Source organism: Tamandua tetradactyla, chromosome 22, assembly GCF_023851605.1.
Source record: "Tamandua tetradactyla isolate mTamTet1 chromosome 22, mTamTet1.pri, whole genome shotgun sequence".
Lineage (NCBI taxonomy): Eukaryota > Metazoa > Chordata > Mammalia > Pilosa > Myrmecophagidae > Tamandua > Tamandua tetradactyla.
In genome coordinates, this window is record NC_135348.1 from 3,968,783 (window position 1) to 3,981,948 (window position 13,166).

The 13,166-nt window shown below is 34.3% G+C and overlaps 1 protein-coding gene across 7 annotated transcripts in view; it reads left to right on the plus strand.

Annotated features, from left to right (window-relative positions):
• Window positions 1-13,166, plus strand: part of FSTL5 (follistatin like 5) — an 875,733-nt gene that overhangs the window by 144,135 nt on the left and 718,432 nt on the right. The gene's annotated exons all lie outside the window — the stretch shown is intronic.

Consider the following 13,166-nt stretch of genomic DNA (forward strand, 5'->3'; position numbering starts at 1 on the left):
TTTTCTTTCTTTTTTGCTTGTGGTTTGAGTGTTAAATCTAAGAAATCATGGCCTAACATGTGATCCTAGAGAGGCTTCCTCATGTATCCTTCTAGGAGTTCTAATATTGAGGTCTTTCATCTATTTTGAGTTAATTTTTGCGTATGGGTGTGAGGTAGTGATTCTCATTCATTTATCTGCATACGGATATCCATTTCTTTCAACACTATTTGTTGAAGAAGCTTTTCTTTTTAGAGTTGAGTTAACTTGACATCCTTGTAAAGAATCAATTGTCCGTAGATGTGAGGATTTTTTTCTGAACTGTCAATTCCATTCCATTAATCAATATATCCATCCTTGTGCCAGTACTGTGGTGTTTTGACCAGTATAGCTTTGTGACAAGTTTTAAGAAGGAAGTGTGAGTCCTCCAAATTTATTTTTTTTTCAAGATGGTTTTGGCTATTAGCCTTTTAATAAATTTGATGATTGGCTTTTCCATTTCTGTTTAAAGTTCATTTTGGATTGTGTCGAATCTGTAAATCATTTTGAATATAATTGACATCTTAACAATATTTAGTCTTCCATTTCAGAAGCATGGAATGTCTTTCCATTTATTAAGATCTTCTTTGAATATTTTTGCAAACTTTTGAAGTTTTCTAAGTCCTTTACATGCTTGGATAAATTTATTCCTAGGTATTTGTTTCTTGCAGTAGCTTGTAAATGGAATTTTTTTCTTGATTGCCTTCTTAGACTGTTCATTATTAATATAGAGAAATACTACTGATTTTTTGCATGTTGATCTTGTACCTCGCCATTTTGCTGAATTCATTTACTATCTCCACTAGCTTTATTATAGACTTTTCCAGACTTTCTGTATATAGAATCATGTTGTCTGCAAATTGTGAAGTTTTACTTCTTCCTTTGCAATTTGGATGGTTTTTATTTCTTTTTCTTTCCTAATAGCTCTGGCTAGAACTTCCAGTACAAGGATGAATAACAGTAGTGATAGTGGATATCTTGCCTTTTGCCTGATCTTAGAGGGAAAGAGTTTAATCTTTCACATTAACTGTGATGATTACTATGAGTTTTTCATATGTGACTTTTATGTTGAACAAATCTCCTTCTATTCCTAGTTTTCTAAGTGTTTTTATCAAGAATGATGCTGAATTATGTCAAATGCCTTTTCTTTGTCAATGGAGATGATTGTGCGTGTGTTTTCCCTTCATTTTGTTAATGTAGTATATTACATATTGATTTTCTTATGTTGAACCACTCTTGCACGCATGAGATAAATTTAACTTGTGCATAGCATCTGAGTCCCTTAATATGCTGTTGGATTTGATTTGAGAGTATTTTGTTGAGGATTTTTGCATCTATATTTATAGGAGAAGGGGTCTGTAATTTGTTTGTAGTATGTTTATCTGGCTTTGGTATTACAATGATGTTTGGCTTATAGAATGAATTAAGTAGTGTTCCCTCCTCTTCAAATTTTTGGAAGAGTTTGAGAAGGATTGGTATTAATTCTCCTTGGAATGTTCTGCAGAATTCCGCTGTGAGGCCATCTGGTTGTAGACTTACCTTTGTTGGTAGGTTTTGATAACTGGTTCAATCCTTGTAATTTGTCTGTAGAGATCTTTTATTTCTTCTGGAGTAAGTGCAGGTTGTTCATGTATTTCTAGGAACCTTCCATTTCATCTCGTTTGTCTAATTTGTTAGCATACAATTGTTCATAATATTCTCATAGGATCCTTTTTATTTCTGTAGGGTCAGTAGTAATGTCCCTCCTCTTATTTTTTATTTTATTGACTTGTATCCTCTCTCTTTTTTTCTCTGTCAATGTAGCAGTGGTATGTCAATTTTATTGATCTTTTAAAAGAAACAACTTTTGACTTTGTTAATGCTCTCTGTTGGTTTGTGATTCACAATTTTATTTATTTCTGCTCTAATATATGTTATTTCTTTCCTTCTGGTTGCTTTGCATTTAGTTTGTTGTTCTAGTTTTAGGGCTTCCATACATCAAGATGTAGTTAGTCAGGTCTTTAATTTCAACTCTTTCTTTTTTTCCTCATGTAAGCATTTAGGGTTAAAAATTTCCATCCAACCACTGCCTTCACTGCATGTCATAAATTGATCTGCTATGTTTCCCTTTTCATTCATCTCAGGATATATACTGATATCTCTTCTAATTTCTTCTTTGATCTATTCATTGTTCAGAAGTGTGTTATTCAACTTCCATATATTTGTAGAGTTTCAAGTTCTCTGCCTTTTATTGATTTCCAGTTTCATTCCATTATGCGCAGAGAAGATACTTCATAAAATTTCAATATTTTTACATTTATAGAAACTTGTCTTGTGAATCATAGAGTGCTCTGTCCTGGAAAACCATCTATGTGCACTTGCGAAGAATGTATGTCCTGCTCTCTTGGGGTGCAGTGTTCTGCAGATGTTTGTTAGGTCTGGTTCATTTATCATAATTATTCAAGTTTTCTATTTCCAAATGTTCTGTCAAACGATGAGAGTGGTATATTTAAGTCTCTGTCTATTATTGTAGGGTCTCTATTTCTCCTTTCAGATTGACCAGACTGCTTCATGTCTTTTTGGACATTTTTGTTAGGTATGTAAGTATTTAAGATTTTTATTTCTTCTTGGTGGAGTGACTCTTTTATTAATATATAGAGCCTTCTTTGTCTCTTGTAACAATTTTTGATAAAATGTCTATTTTGCCCACTATTAGCCATTGTTGTTACCCCAACTCTCTTTTGGTTGCTATTTGCATGGACTGTATTTTCCAGCCTTTCACTTTCTACCCATTTATGTCTTCAGGTCTACAGTGAGTTTCTTGTAATCAGCATATGGTTGCATGTACTTTCTTTTATTCATTCTTTGCATGTTTTGATTGAAGTGTTTAATACATTATATTCAGCATTATTACTTACTCCAGCCATTTTAACTTTTCATTTTTATATGCCTTACGTATTTTTCATCTCTTTTTCCTTCATTGCAGCCTTTTATTTTTATATAGTTGTTTTTTTGTGACGTATCTAATGGATCCCTTTTTCATTTCCATTTCTGTGTATTTTTAAAATACTTTTTTGTGGTTACCTGTGATTTATATTACACAACCTATGCCTATAATATATTAATTTGAGAAGATATGAACTAAACTTCTTTAGTATACAAGTTTCTCTTGTTGATTTTAGAATTCTTTAACTTCAACATTTGACATTCTGATTTGTATGTGACTTATCGCAGGTCTATCAGTTTTTATTTTGAATACATTGCACTTCTTGGAGATGCATATGTTTAGAGATGTATATGTTTCGTAAGAGTTAGGAAATTTCATTTGAGTTGGGAAATGTTTGAACATTTTTCCTCAAATGTTCTCTTACCTTTTTCTATTCCTGTTCCTTCTGGGACACCCATGATGTGTATGTTTGTGTGCTTCATGCTGTCATTTAAGTCCCTTAGATGCAGCTCAATTTTTTCCATTCCTTTCTCTATCTGCATCTACATCATTTTTAATTATACTGTCTTCTAGTTTGTTGGTCCTTTCTTCTTCCTGATCACATCTGAATTAATATGCTTTTAGTGTATTTTTAAATATGCATTATTGTGCCTTTCATCCCCATGATTTCTGTTATGTTTCTTTTTAACTTTGCAAATTCTTATTTTTGCTCATACTTTGCTTCTTAATGTTCTTTAGCTCTGTATCCACCATTAGTTTATGTCTACCCATATTTTCTCTATCTTATTGAATTGATTTAGGAGATTTGTTTGAACTTCTTTGATTAGTTTTTCCAAAGTCTGTGTCTCCTTCGAAGTTTTAATTTATTCCATTGACTGAGCTGTATCTTTCTATTTCTTAATATAGCTTGTATGTTTTTCTATTGTCTGGGCATCAGATTATTTTGATATGCTAACTCTGAAGTTTGGTTTCTCCCTCTGGCCCTGAACATAAAGCACAACTTTTTATATGCAATGCTTCACTCCAGGAGAAAGCTTCTTTTCCTCTGTTCCTTCTCTGGGAATCCTGATTACATCTGTCTTTGTGAAGAACTTCCTCCCCAGCTCCTGCGATTTCGTTAACTTCTTTTCCTCATTCAGTGACCACCCCCACTATCATTACATTTTTCAGCTGTCCTGCCTTACAGTATTTCAGTCCCCACTCCTGCATTTTTTTGGCCTTTGAGGCCCCTTTCTGTCTTTAGTTACTTTAGGATATCCTACCCTGGGGGGCTAGATGGGATCACTGTTCAAACAGAACCTTCTTTTTTTTTTTTTTTTTAACTTAGGTGATCCAGTAATCAGAGCCTGGGTTGAGTAGGTTGAGTAGGCGTATCTTTTGTCAACAGTTCTGCTGTGGTCTTTTTTATTTCCCTGGTGTCTTTTTTTATGCTAATGCTTGTCAGTCACTTGTTTCTGTCCTGGGTCACTGAGGACTTGGGGCCCTGTGCCTGGACATGTGAATTGTGAATCACAAACCAACAGAGGGCATTAACAATGTCAAAAGTTGCTTCTGTGAAAAGATCAGTAAAATTGACATACCATTGCTACATTGACAGAGAAAAAAAGAGAGGATACAAGTCAATAAAATCAAAACTAAGAGGAGGGACATTACTACTGACTCTACATGTGTGGGGCTCTGTGAGTGTCTCAGTGGTTTATATCCATGGCTGAAGGTCCCTTGACTGTGCTTCCTCTGTGACTCAGGCTGTGTAGGACTCAGTGGTGGAAAGAAATCTGGACTGGGAGTTCTTGGTTGTAGATCCCTTCCCTGTATTTGTTGTTTTTCATTCTTTTTCTTCCTTTCAGCATTTGTGGATTCACTCTCCAGTCTCTGTCATTACTCAGAGTTCCAAGCAAGTGAAATTTGTGCTTTTATTAGTCATTTGTCATGGGAGACTTTTCCAGAGGATATCTCATATCTTGATATTGATATGTATTTTGACATCTTTCAATTTTTAGTTCAAGCAACAGTTACATTAGAAGCCCCCCCCTTTGTTCTCTACCTCATCACATAATTGCTTCCTGCTTTCCATATTATTCTGTAAATTCATCAACATAGTTTTGTAAATTATAGCGATCTGATTCTCTGCATAGAATGTTGGGATCAGAAATTTATATTATCTATAATGGATCTCAGTCACCTAGCACTGTGCTGACCACATATATTCCAAACAGATCTATATTAAATGCATGAGTTACTGAGTGTTTTGGTAGCTGTTAAAGTAGATATATGATCCTAAGAATCTTAAATAACTTCCAATCATATTTCAAATGTCTTCAGACAAAAATTATATAAACAGATAAGGGACCAGAAAGCAATTTAATATGTGTCAGTCTCTCCTTATAAATATGGAGCATTCAATTTCCGCATTTTTTTTTACTTAGTAAAAAAGTATCATAAATAATATTTCAAAGTTAAATAGTTATAACTTTTAAATGTTTCCACATTTATGCTGAACGTATTTCACAACGGAAAGTTGTCTATCATACTTATTTAAAATGTCAAAAGTATTTAATAAATTATATTCTTTTTTATTTTCTTCTATTTCAATCTGTTAGCCTCAAAAATTGTTCTATCAATTTATATTGATTTTGGTTTTTCTCCCATGTTTCAACCCAAAGTCTAAAAGTACAATAAATGATGCTGTTAGATGGATTTGCAGTATTATCATATTTATCCTAAAATTATAGATAAGGTCCTAAAGAATACCTAAGGTATTATGTAAGATTTGACAAGAGTTCCTCAACTCTTGTCATACACTAGGTTCCATACACTAGGGTAACTTTTCAGAAACCTACAATCTCCAGATGGGTCCCTGGACCACATAAGCCCTGAAATGCCAGGACCCAACCTCTCCAGAACATCAACTAGTTCCATCCATAATAAAAATAATATAATAATTTATATTATATATTATATTATAATATATAATATAAATGATAATTATATATTATCAACAGTCAACATGAAAAAGTTAGAATGGGCATAGCCCAAATATCCCTATACAGTGAGAGAAAGAGCAAAGAGGGTGGTGGAGTTTTACCGAGAAAGTAGGGTTTAACAATCAAGTGTGATTGCTGAATCATTATTTTGATGATTCTTTTAGTCTCCAGTACCTTAGAGCAGCTAGAAGTAAAAACCTAAAATGGTGGAATTATAACCCATACTAAACTCTGTTCTACAAGTAATTGTTGCAATGTGCTTTAGAATGTATTGCTTTTTAGTAAATATGTTATTTTTCACAAAAAGAAAAAAAAATTCTTCTAGCCTCTAGTGTTTTGGAGCAGCTAGAAGAAAAAATCTGCAATAGTGGAATGGTAACCCATAACAAGCTTCGAAATCTGTTCTGTATCTACTTATTGAAGTATACCTTGAAAATCATTGGTTTTTTCCCTTTTATTTGTTTATATGTCATATTTAACAGCAGAAAACTTTTTAAAAATTATAGATTAGGTAAAGCAACATTGTCTTACTGCTAGCATTATTTAAAATTCTCAAATCTATGTCTAGTATGAATTAAATAAGTGATTTTGTATTCTGTCATGCAGAGGAGTGTTATGTGTGTACCATTAAGAGCTTTTTAGTACATAATTTTACTTTTGATTACTTGCCTACATAGTATGTATTATTGTCTCTTTTATTTACTGTGTAACATATATCACTACCCAGTTCCTCTCCACATGCTGTTCCCTAGTCCTCTCACCCGCATATGCCCATGATTTCTTTACCTGGTGAAATTCTTTTCACCTTTGAAGACATAGTTTACTTATGTCTTCCATGACTCTAGCCAACCACAGATGTCCTTTGGGACACTTGGGACTAATTGATTATATTTGCTAATACATATAGTGATTGTTTTTGCATTTATTTGAATACACACACAAGCCATGGTTAAAATATTCCCTTTCTGATATGTGCAATTACATTTAGCCAGGAGAACCATTTTAGATTTCCAGTAATAACCATTGATTTTATTTTAGATTAAATACAAATACATTTTCATCATAAACATCTAAACATTCCAATTAATGTCATAATATATATGTAATAAAATCCTAATCCAAAGATTATTGAATATTGAAGGGATTAGGTTTGTAAATTGAGTTATCGTTTGAAATATTTTTAAATGTCCAGTTCGTTTGTCTTGATACCTTACTTATGTACTAGGGCATCTGAAGTGATGAGAGAGGCCGGGTCATATTTTGAATACAGGTATACCATGGGAATATTGCAAGTTTGGTTCCAGAGTACCACAATAGAGTTAATATCGTAACAAGGCAGGTTGCATGAATTTTATGGTTTCTCTATGCATATAAGAGTTGTTTTCACTTTACTGTAGTCTATTAAGTGTGCAATGGCATTATTTCTTAAAAAAAACAATGTATATACTTCAATTAAAAAATGCTTATTGCTGTAAAATGCTAACCATCATCTGAGCCCACAGTGAGTTGTAAGTTTTGTTGGTGGAGGCGCTCGCCTCTAAATTGATGGGAGCGAACTGAACAGGATGGTGGTTGCTGAAGCTTAGTGTGGCTTTGGTGGTTTCTTAAAATAAGATAACAGTGAAGTTTGCTGAATAAAATGATCTTCCTGTCATGCAAGATTTTTCTTTAGCATTTGATCTGGTGCTAGTATTTTAGCCATGGATGAACTTCTTTCAAAACTGGAGTCAAACCTCCCAAACCCTGTTGTTGCTTTAACAACTGCGTTGATGTCATCTTTGAAATCCTTTGCTTTTGTTTCATCAGTGTTCACAGCATCTTCACCAGAAGTAGATACTATCTCAAGAAACCACTGTTTTTCTGCTCGTCCATAAGACGCAACTTCGTCATCCTTGAAAGTTTTATCATGAGATTGTAGTGGTTCATTCGCAACGTCATGAGCCACGTGGTCTCACTCCCTTGCTATTTCCACCACATTTGCAGTTACTGCCTCCACTGAAGTCTTGAGTCCCTCAAAGTCATCCCTGAGGGTTGGAATCAGTTTCCTCTAAATCCCTGAGCAGTAGGTCTCAACAGTGGGCTTAAAATATTCAGTAAACCATGTTGTAAACAGATGTTCTGCCATCCAGTCTTTGTTGTTTCATTTATAAAGCCAGGCGGGGTAGATTTAGCATAATTCTTAACGGCCCTAGGGTTTCAGAATGGGAAATGTGTATTGGCTTCAACTTAAAGTCACAAGCCGCATTAGTCCCTAATGTGGAAGCTCTGATGCCAGCCAATGACTTCTCATCTGTACCTATGAAAGTCCTAGATGGCATCGTCTGCCAATAGAAGGCTATGTCAGCTACATTGAAAACCGGTTGCTTAGTGTAGCCGCATTCCTCAATGATCTTGGCTAGATCTTCTGGACAACATTCTGTAGATTCTAATCAGCACTTAATGTTTCATCTTCCATTTTTATATAATGGAGACAGTTTCTTTCCTTAAATCTCATGAACCAACCTCTTTTAGCTTCAGGCTTTTCTTCTTCAGCTTCCTTATTTTTTTCAGCCCTCAAAGAATTGCAGAGTATTCGGACCTTGCTCTGAAGTAGTCTTTGGTTTAAGGTAATGTTGTAGCTGGTTTGATCTTCCATCCAGATCACTAAAACTTTTAGCAATAAGGCTGTTTCACTTTCTAGTCATTTGGTTGTTCTTTGGAGTAACAATTTTAATTTCCCTGAAGAACATTTCCTTTGTATTCACAACTTGGCTAACTTGCCCAATAGCCCTAGCTTTCCAGGTATCTCAGCTTTCAACATGCTTTCCACTGAGTTTAATCATCTCTAGCTTTTGATTTAAAGTGAGAGACCTATGACTCTATCTGTGATTTGAACACATAGAGGCCATTTGTAGGGTTATTAGTTGGCCTAATTTTAACCATCGTTTCTCAGGGAATAGGGAGGCTCAGGAGAGGGAGAGAGAGAGTGCAGCAATCTACAGGCACAACATTTATTAAGTTTGCTATCATAGATGGGCATGGTTCGTTGTGCTCAAAACATTTTCAATAATAACTTCAAAGACCACCGATCACAGATCACCATAACAAATATAATATTAATGAAAATGTTTAAAATATTTCCGGAATTAGCAAAATGTGACACAGAGAGTCAAAATGAGCACATGCTATTGGAAAAATGGTGCTGATAGACTTGTTCAGTGTAGGATTGCCACACATATTCAGTTTGTAAAAAAATGCAGTATATGTGACATGCAATAAAGAAAAGCACGATAGAACAAGGTATGCCTGCATATGTATCCTTGTGTGTATGTGTGCTTGTATGTATGTATAAGTGTATAAAACATTTTACTGAATTGACTTTGGTCTATGTATTATAACCATGAAAAAATGTAATGTATGACTTCTAGCAAATAATTTTTCAAATGTCATGCAAATTATATAATAGCTATTAGTGCATCTGTTAACATTTCTTATGAAAATTACTTTCTTTTCTCCATGTATCAGTAAAACATACCAATTTTCCAACTTTACTTAATGCCTTTATAGTTAAAATTCCATGCAATCACAACGTTCTACTTGTTGTTTTATTGCCTTACCAAACATTCTCATGGATCCATTACTTTTTTCATATTGTATCTACTGCATAGAACATTGTCCTTCTCTTTGCTGAACAGATAAACAATTACTCTCACAATATCTCCTTCTCTGTGTGAATTTCCCAATTCCTTGCATTCTCAAAGACTCACTTGCTCTAAGTATGTTGCTTCCTGGGACTCTGTTCTCTAGAATTTCATGCATAATTCTGCCTAATGAATGCCACATTTTATTAGAGGCTTTTTTTTTGTCTATGTGACTGCTCCTTGAGTTCAGAGACTCTATTTATAAGAGACTCTACTTGGAATAGTGCTTGCTGTCTTACATGCCTGTTTAGACACCCGTGGATATACCAGCGAAGATAGCAAGGTTCCTTTGCTCAAGCAACTTATGTTCCAGTGAAGGGAAATGGCAATATGTGAACAGATGTATATTATTCCAGGAATTGTTTATCTGTTTCAGGAAATATTTCTGAAGAACTGGTAAAAAAATTTAAATGTATAATGTAGTAATAGGAATGCTGTTTTAGATCAAATCTTTAGAGAAGGCCTCATTGAAGAGTTGGTATTTGATGAGGAATCTGACACAATTTCCAAGGTCTGTTTGAATATACTGCAACTGGAAATTTAGTTTTAGTTCTTATCAATTGTTATGTTATAACAGAGCTATCATTCAATTTGAATAATCAAGTTATAAATCCAAATGCTATATAAGAGAAATTCATAATAATATCTCCTAGTTTGATTGGCTATACTGCAGTTTACCTATATGCTATGGAACAGCCACACATCATTACAAATCTGCTGAGAACTCTTATTTGATTTAATTATACATTGGATTAGTTAAGTTACATTTACTATGTTAATCTTTAAATGTTAAGAGATCATGCTGTAGACTCATGTGTTTTCTTCTGAATCCATACTAGTGACCAGACTGCAATTGCTAATCTTTAGCATAATGTCAGTAAAGGATGTATTAGACCCCTTCCACCTTAGGCTGGAATTCACGGAGTCTACTTACGTAATCAATAAAAGTGTTTTAGGATTCTTCCAGGATATAGTGTAGTACAAAATGAAGCATGAATGGTTTTCTCTTATTTCAATACACAGACAAAATATATTTCGTTTTTTCACAATTTTCTTCCTTACCCTTCTGTCAGCTAAAACATCAAAACTGACATTTCAAAAAGTCTAAAGGATTAGTTTGAAAAGTAGAATTGTGGAAAATATCTATTTCCAGATTGAATAATGCAACATTTTAATCAAAGAAGCAAGTTTGATCAGTCATTACTTTGAAACTTCTCAGTTAAGTATAAAAGTTTCAATTAATATCGTTTCAATATGAGTTTGTTAATAAATGGCGAAGTTTATATCTAAGCTTTCTTCTTAGTCTGCAATGCTCTACGCCCCCTCCCTGAGTCAACTAAATTGATTGCTAACTTACCTTCTTTAAATAATTCCCCTTAAGCATTCCCCTTTGTAAAATACTGAAGGATTTTTCATTGTTAATTAATAATTGCATGCAATTGTATAAATTAGATAATTAATTTTTAATAAACAATTGTAATAAAATATAACATCAGTGACTGTGAATCTTATTTGACTATTGTTAAACTAAAGCTAAAGTTAGTATTACCTAAAAGTTAAAAAGTCTCAGCTGGGATTTTGACAATACCAAATCACACCACTGGCTCTCATTAGCTTTCACGTTGGAAGATATCCATCTCCTCAAATTTCTGACAAATCTCTCTTCCCCCATCACCTCACATAGATGACCTTTCCTTCTGTTATATAAAGAAAATAAATCACAACAGAGTGAACATATTTCATTCCTCATATCAAACCTACATACCTCCCGTGCCTTTGAACACATTTTCCTGTCCTCACCTCTTACATCAGGAGAACTGGACCTCCTCCTGTCAAAGCCAAGTCACTTTTTGTGTTCTGCATCACCCTTCTTTTCAATAATTTTTTAAAATCAGTATCACCTCTTCAAATCTGTTAGTCCTTTGCATTTCTACTACATACCTTCCATCATTTAGACAAAATATCACTGATAAAAGTAATAACAAGCATATTATAAAGCTAGGCTAAACGAAGCAAACATCAAATGGACAAAAACTAAAACTAATATCTCCATGGATGTAAATGTACTTTCCAGCTACATACCACCCCAAACCATTCTGCTGTAGTGATGTTTCTCACATTCAAGTTTTACCACTCTACATTTCCCAGTCCCCCTCTCCTTCTTAGAATAACTTCCACTTGACTTCTAAGCCCATCATAGCATGACGAACTGCTTTGTTTGAAGTCAGTTATCCCATCAATGTCAATAAAAGCAATGAACATTTTCCTGGACCTCTCAGGAGGATTCTACCTTATTAAAAATTTCCTTGAAAGACTGAAGAAAAAATATGGAAATATTCAACTTTCCTACCTGGGAACCCCCTAATACTCTCTCAAACATTGAAGACTCCCAAGTTAATGGGTCAGGCCCCTGAAATTGAGGCTTGCTCTTATGAAACTTATTTAGCAGAGACCCTTACTTAGCAGAGAAGCTAAGCCTACCTATAATTATGCCTAAGCGTTATTTCCAGAGACCCTCTTTCTTTGTTCAGATGTGGCCTCTGTCTCTCTAAGCACAACTCTGCAAGTAAAATCATTACCCTTCCCCCAAGGAGGGACAAGATGTTCAGGGTGTCAGTTTCCCTGGCAGTATGGGACCTGACTCCCAAGCATGAGCCTGGCCCTGGCATCATAGGATCACCTTCCGGAACAAAATGAGGAAAAGAAATGTAACAAAATAGGGTTTCAATGACTAAGAGAGTTCAGATAGAGTCAAGGAGGCTATTCTAGTGGCTACTCTTGAGCAGACTTTGACTAGATACTGCTAATTGCCGTGCTTTGCCAACCCCCAAACAACAACATTCTTGTTAACCCTAAAGAACATCACAGCTCTCTCTGCAATCCTTACAAAAGTTATATGCACCAAGTTTGCTTTTGAGAAACCTAAAAACTTCAGATGGCCCTAGGCCAGAAAAGTCCTGAAACCCAGAGGTTCCAGCCTCTCTAAGAACATCAACAGTTCTATCCCCCATCCCATATTGTTGATACCACTTTTCAACACAAAAAGTTAAATGGGCATAGCCGAAATATCCCTAAAGATCGGGAGAAGGTTCAAATGAGAAGAAAGTGTTATAACAGAAAAGTTAGGATTTAACAAATGAGTATGACTACTGAATCATTCTATTTTTTTTATTAATTCTTAAATTTTTTTAGAAATATGACAAAGAAACACATCCTTAATATATGATCATTCCATTCTACATATGTAATCAGTAATTCCCAGTATCATCACGTAGTTGCATATTCGTTATCATGATCATTTCTTAGAACATTTGTATCAATTCAGAAAAAGAAATAAAAAGACGACAGAAAAAAATTCATACATACCATACCCTCCACCCCTCCCTTTCTTTTTTTAATTTATTTTTTATTTATGATACATAACCACATACAAACACAAACATTTCTAACGTGATCATTCAGTTCTTGTTATATAATCAATAACTCACATTGTCATCACATAGTTGTATATTCATCATCACAATCATTTCTTAGAACATCTGCATCAATTCAGAAAAA